Consider the following 7,302-nt stretch of genomic DNA (forward strand, 5'->3'; position numbering starts at 1 on the left):
AGTAGTTCAATCTGGAGATGACCAGAGAGTGGATGAGGGTCTTCGTTATCTCGAGTGTGAGAAAGGGCCTGACCGTGGAGATATTTTTGAAATGGAAATGGTAGGACAGTGAAAGGCACTGAATGTGTGGTTTAAAGGAGAAGGAGGAATCAAAATTAGCTCCAATACAGTGCACTTGGGGGCTAGCAGAGGTGGTGGTGCCGTCAATGGTTACTGAAATTGTCGGAGGTGAGGTTATTTGGAGAGTGGGAAGATGATCAGCTTAGACATTTTAAGTTTAAGAAAACGCTGGGACATCCAGTTAGAGGTAGCATAGAGGCAGTTGGAGATACAAGTGAAGTGAGAGAGGGGAAAGGGCAGGGGAGGAGAGGCAGATCTGGTTGTCATCAGCATACAGGTGATAGTGGAGCATACTTGCCTACCTGACCCTCTCCATGAGGGAGAAAATGCTCTGTTCCTGGACTTTCCTGGTAATGTATGATTGCCATCACCTGTGGTGAGCTAGTTAATTGATAAGGAAGGTGTTTCACCACAGGTGATGGCAATCATACATTACCAGGAAAGTCCAGGAACAGAGCATTTTCTCCCTCATGGAGAGGGTCAGGTAGGCAAGTATGTAGTGGAGGTCAATGAAGTTGAAAGAAGATGTTTAAAGGTAGAATATGAGAGGTTCCAAGAACAAAACTTTGGAGGACACCTACTGTTAGAGGAAGTGGAGTCATTAGAGGAGAGGCAGGAGGCCAGCTAGGAGAGGGCAGTAGCGCGCAGACAGAGGGAGTGAAGGATTTGCAGGAGACGGTGGTCCACAGTGTCAAAAAGCAACAGAGAGGTCAGGGAGAATGAGCAGAGAGTAGTGGCACTTGGATTTAATATTGTGGGGGGAATTCAGTTGTTTGACAAAGTCAGTGTTTAATTTATTAAAGGAGTTTAATATGCCTATAGAGTGTAAGCTTGCGAGCAGGGACTTCCTACCTCTATGACTGTTAGTTTATTACCCAGTTTTGTTTTATCATTGTGTCTAATTGTAAAGCGCAACGGAATTTGCTGCGCTATAAAAGAAACTGTTAATAAATAAATAAATATGACATAAAGTAGTCACAATACTTAAAATAAAAAGATAAATATAGACACACAGAAATAGACTGCAAACAGTTTTATATTAAATAAAAGGGTATAAAAACAATGTATTAAATTGCATTTCAGTCACTTAGCCTGTGCTAAGCACCTGTGGTAGTTACTCCCTTGAAAGCACAGTACCACTTCCTTGTAGAAAATAACCACTTGGACATTTGCTAAACCAGGACATTGGTTACTAAACGGCCATTTATTGTAATTGTATCAAATGTATAATATTATTGAATTTAATATAATACCTGTAGCATGTATATCTTATTTTTATTCTCAGTTAACATTTTTGTGTTTTCCTTTATTTCACTTTGTCTCTCTTTTTACTGATTCACCCATTTTGTTGCCTTTCACCAGAAACCTCCTTCACACTCCTTGGTACGCCTCATATGTCCAAATAACAATTGTGTTAAAATTAGATGACAAGTGTGATTTTACAGTAGAATGTCTCTGGGACTAATTCAGACTTGCTTGTAGATGTGCGGGAAAAAACATCTACAATCAATTTCTTTGACATGTGGGGGGGACACCCAGCAGAGGGCAAGTCTGCCCCGAAAGCCGGATGCAGCCCCCCCACAGACATTCGAGAGCATCTCACGGTGGCGATGTTTGAGTAGCCCTCTGTCTGCGAAGGCAGACGGCTGCCCGCCATGTTAATGGTCACCGCGGCTGCGTTTCACACCATGCAGCCGCCATGGCTTGCCCCACAAACGGTCTGGACACGTCTGTGTTGTCTGTCCTGCCCCCCTCCAGGTCTTAAACTGTGTTCTGAAGATAACGCACTTTAGGACCTTGCACATGCGCGTACCGGCGTACGCAGATGTGCAGAAATTGCTTCATAGCGATTTTAGCACATCTGCGTCAGGGTCTGAATTAGGCCCTTTGTCAGCAGAGTACATAGCACAGAACTCAGAAAATACTAATAGTTTTGATATATTATTAATATTGGCAAAGTGAAATAAAATATTACAGTGACATCTCCGATAATATTAGTTGTTTCTTCATTCAAAACAGTATAGTGAGCATGCTCCTATATGCACCATGCTTGCTCTGTATAAATGGGATTACGTTATGATGGGCTGGTAACGAGCATGCAAAATCCTACATCAAGCAAAGGGTTCCATGAACCAGACTCTTGTTCATGTTTCCACAAATTCTTATGAAGCCGCTCTTTGCCTCATTGTGACTGTTAATTACATACAGATGCGGACCAAACTGCTGGGGGTCCTGCATTTAGTCACATAATTAAGACCTCTTTGTAGCCTTATTTTCTGTGATCAAACGATGTCTAAGACCCCTAACTAACTATCGCAGGTGCGTCCCCTTTATGTGGTTTTATTTCTGTGGATAAAGGGCAGCTGTGTTACATGGGATCAGGCCTGGGAGTATGAAAACAGCTGGTATGTGTCTGGCTTTTGTTGTGCAATCAGTTCACTACAGTATACCAATCTGGATCACAATCAGATCTTTTTTTATTTTAGATCTGATGATTTTTGACTTCCTGTTGATTCAAAACAGAGTGCTAGCTTCATGCGTGGTACGGTTTTTACCAGAATGATGTGCGCAATTGAAAAATAGGTTTATTTTAAAAGTACAATTGGAATCAGGCTTACCATACCGGGACGCACATGGATTATACAGGTTCTGTGGCTGATTAAAATGAGGTGAAATGCATGTCTTATGTTTTATGTGTTTTTTCCTTTTTCTGTGTGTCTTTTGGGGAGATGCAGCATATAGGAATTGAATTTGCTGTATATTTTTGTATACTTGGCCAGTAAGGGTAGGGCGAAACATAGCGGCCGAGTAGGTCCCGATCAGCGGGACCCACTTGGCCGGAAGGAGACTGCACATGGTCAGGCGCTAGGGTTACCACCTCATAGCTTTAATTCTGGACACATATTAATTACACAGGTTCTGTGGCTGATTAAAACCAGGTGAAATGGAGTCTTGAAGTCAGCCAGCCACAGAACCTGTGTAATTAATATGTGTCCAGAATTAAAGGGATGAGGTGGTAATCCTAGCAGGCGCCCACACATATGTGGCAGTCCCGCCGCCTCTGGCCCCAACCGCGGCATTCTGCGGTTGGGCTGGATGACAGGATGGCGGGATTTCAATGTGAACACATACATTTCAGTGTGGCTTTGCCGCACTGTGTTCTATTGAAATCTCGTGTGTCACTAGCCGGATCCTGTTCTGCGGCATGCCGCAGAACAGGATCCGTGTGCACACAAAACCCCCTCCTGGCCGGGACCCACTTGGCCGCTATGTGTGGCCCTAGCCTTAAGCTGATTCTGATTGATGTCAACCAGCCACAGGACCTGTGTAATTCATGAGTGTCCCGGTTTAAAGAGATAGTATTGTAAGCCTAATTATAATACACATAGGGGGTCATTCCGAGTTGTTCGCTCTGTATTTTTTTTCGCATCGCAGCGATTTTCCGCTCAGTGCGCATGCGCAATGTCCGCAGTGTGACTGCGCCAAGTAAATTTGCTATGCAGTTAGGAATTTTACTCACAGCTTTTTCATCGTTCTGGTGATCATAGTGTGATTGACAGGAAGTGGGTGTTACTGGGCGGAAACTGGCCGTTTTATGGGTGTGTGCGGAAAAACGCTACCGTTTCTGGGAAAAACGCGGGAGTGGCTGGAGAAACGGAGGAGTGTCTGGGCGAACGCTGGGTGTGTTTGTGACGTCAAACCAGGAACGACAAACACTGAACTGATCGCAGATGCCGAGTAAGTCTGGAGCTACTCAGAAACTGCTAAGAGAGGTGTAATCGCAATATTGCGAATACGTCGTTCGCAATTTTAAGAAGCTAAGATTCACTCCCAGTAGGCGGCGGCTTAGCGTGAGTAAATCTGCTAAAAGCAGCTTGCGAGCGAACAACTCGGAATGAGGGCCATAATTCACATGATCGTCTTTATATGAAAAATTTCCATTGAAACCAACTGAATTACCAATAGAGTTTACCCACCTTTCATTTTTTTTTTTTTTTAACAATGTGATTTAAAAAATAAATAAATAATGGAATTGAATGCTTGGATTGTAAATTGTGGTGCCAGCTAAAAGGAGCTTTAGAGAGACACCTGGGGGCAGCTGGCACGCATCCTTAGTTAAGCTCTGCTGGTATGTACATAAACATAGTTTAGTGATATTAAAATCATGTTTAAACACTTGCAATGCATTCATGGAACCACTAGGAACAGCTGCCACGTCCTTCTCCTCATAGCAGCCATGGTTATGACTATTTCCAGGGATGTTTTGCATGAAAATCTGCCCTGTGACTGCTGGTATAGAACAGCAAGGATCTCTTTACAGTAACCACTCGTAGAAGAATTGGGGGAGTTGTAGCAATATTTTAGTACAATAGTAGTAACGTATAGTACAGTGTTAGATGGAACAGTTGGTAGGATACAGTACAGAGTTGGATGGAGCAGTAGGTAGGATATAGTACAGAGTTGGATGGAGCAGTAGGTAGGATATAGTATAGAGTTGGATGGAGCAGTAGGTAGGATATAGGGGGTCATTCCGAGTTGTTTGCTCGTTGCCAATTTTCGCTATACTGCGATTAGTCGCTTACTGCGCATGCGCAAGGTTCGCAGAGCGCATGCGCTTAGGTATTTTACACAAAAGTTAGGTATTTTACTCACGGCATAACAAAGCTTTTTCATCGCTGTGCTGATCGTAGTGTGATTGACAGGAAGTGGGTGTTTCTGGGCGGAAACTGTCCGTTTTATGGGAGTGTGCGGAAAAACGCAGGCGTTCGAGTTGCAAAACGCAGGAGTGGCTGGAGAAACGGGGGAATGGTTGGGCGAACGCTGGGTGTGTTTGTGACGTCAAACCAGGAACGAAAAGGACTGAGCTGGTCGCAATGGCTGAGTTAGTCTGGAGCTACTCAGAAACTGCTAAGAAATTTCTATTCGCAATTCTGCTAATCTTTCGTTCGCACTTCTGCTAAGCTAAGATACACTCCCAGAGGGCGCGGCTTAGCGTGTGCAATGCTGCTAAAAGCAGCTAGCGAGCGAACAACTTGGAATCACCCCCATAGTACAGAGATGGATGGAGCAGTAGGTAGAATATAGTACAGAGTTTAGGTAGGATATAGTACAGAGTTGGATGGAGCAGTAGGTAGGATATAGTACAGAGTTGGATGGAGCAGTACGTAGGATATAGTAGAGTTGGATGGAGCAGTAGGTAGGATATAGTACAGAGTTGGATGGAGCAGTAGGTAGGATATAGTACAAAGTTAGATGGAGCAGTAGGTAGGATAGAGTACAGCGTTAGATGGAAACAGTTGGTAGGATACAGTACAGAGTTGGATGGAGCAGTAGGTAGGATATAGTACAGAGTTGGATGGAGCAGTAGGTAGGAAACAGTACAGAGATGGATGGACCAGTAGGTAGGATATAGTACAGAGTTGGATGGAGCAGTAGGTAGGATATAGTAGAGAGATGGATGGAGCAGTAGGTAGGATATAGTACAGAGGTGGATGGAGCAGTAGGTAGGATATAGTACAGAGTTGGATGGAGCAGTAGGTAGGATATAGTACAGAGATGGATGGAGCAGTAGGTAGGATATAGTACAGAGGTGGATGGAGCAGTAGGTAGGATATAGTACAGAGTTGGATGGAGCAGTACGTCGGATATAGTAGAGTTGGATGGAGCAGTAGGTAGGATATAGTACAGAGGTGGATGGAGCAGTAGGTAGGATATAGTACAGAGGTTGATGGAGCAATAGTTAGGATATAGTACAGAGATGGATGGAACAGTAAATAGGGTATAGTACAGAGGTAAATGGAGCAGTAGGTAGGATATAGTACAGAGATGGATGGAGCAGTAGGTAGGATATAGTACAGAGTTGGATGGAGCAGTAGGTAGGATATAGTACAGAGATGGATGGAGCAGTAAGTAGGATATAGTACAGAGTTGGATGGAGCAGTAGGTAGGATATAGTAGAGTTGGATGGAGCAGTAGGTAGGATATAGTACAGAGGTGGATGGAGCAGTAGGTAGGATATAGTACAGAGTTGGATGGAGCAGTAGGTAGGATATAGTAGAGTTGGATGGAGCAGTAGGTAGGATATAGTACAGAGGTTATAGGTTATAGTACAGGGTTAGATGGAATAGTAGGTAGAATATAGTACAGAGATGGATGGAGCAGTAGGTAGGATTTAGTACAGAGTTGGATGGAGCAGTAGGTAGGAAACAGTACAGAGATGGATGGACCAGTAGGTAGGATATAGTACAGAGTTGGATGGAGCAGTAGGTAGGATATAGTAGAGAGATGGATGGAGCAGTAGGTAGGATATAGTACAGAGGTGGATGGAGCAGTAGGTAGGATATAGTACAGAGTTGGATGGAGCAGTAGGTAGGAAACAGTACAGAGATGGATGGACCAGTAGGTAGGATATAGTACAGAGTTGGATGGAGCAGTAGGTAGGATATAGTAGAGAGATGGATGGAGCAGTAGGTAGGATATAGTACAGAGGTGGATGGAGCAGTAGGTAGGATATAGTACAGAGTTGGATGGAGCAGTAGGTAGGATATAGTACAGAGATGGATGGAGCAGTAGGTAGGATATAGTACAGAGGTGGATGGAGCAGTAGGTAGGATATAGTACAGAGTTGGATGGAGCAGTACGTCGGATATAGTAGAGTTGGATGGAGCAGTAGGTAGGATATAGTACAGAGGTGGATGGAGCAGTAGGTAGGATATAGTACAGAGGTTGATGGAGCAATAGTTAGGATATAGTACAGAGATGGATGGAACAGTAAATAGGGTATAGTACAGAGGTAAATGGAGCAGTAGGTAGGATATAGTACAGAGATGGATGGAGCAGTAGGTAGGATATAGTACAGAGTTGGATGGAGCAGTAGGTAGGATATAGTACAGAGATGGATGGAGCAGTAAGTAGGATATAGTACAGAGTTGGATGGAGCAGTAGGTAGGATATAGTAGAGTTGGATGGAGCAGTAGGTAGGATATAGTACAGAGGTGGATGGAGCAGTAGGTAGGATATAGTACAGAGTTGGATGGAGCAGTAGGTAGGATATAGTAGAGTTGGATGGAGCAGTAGGTAGGATATAGTACAGAGGTTATAGGTTATAGTACAGGGTTAGATGGAATAGTAGGTAGAATATAGTACAGAGATGGATGGAGCAGTAGGTAGGATTTAGTACAA

This window comes from Pseudophryne corroboree, chromosome 8 (assembly GCF_028390025.1).
Source record: "Pseudophryne corroboree isolate aPseCor3 chromosome 8, aPseCor3.hap2, whole genome shotgun sequence".
NCBI classification, from domain to species: domain Eukaryota; kingdom Metazoa; phylum Chordata; class Amphibia; order Anura; family Myobatrachidae; genus Pseudophryne; species Pseudophryne corroboree.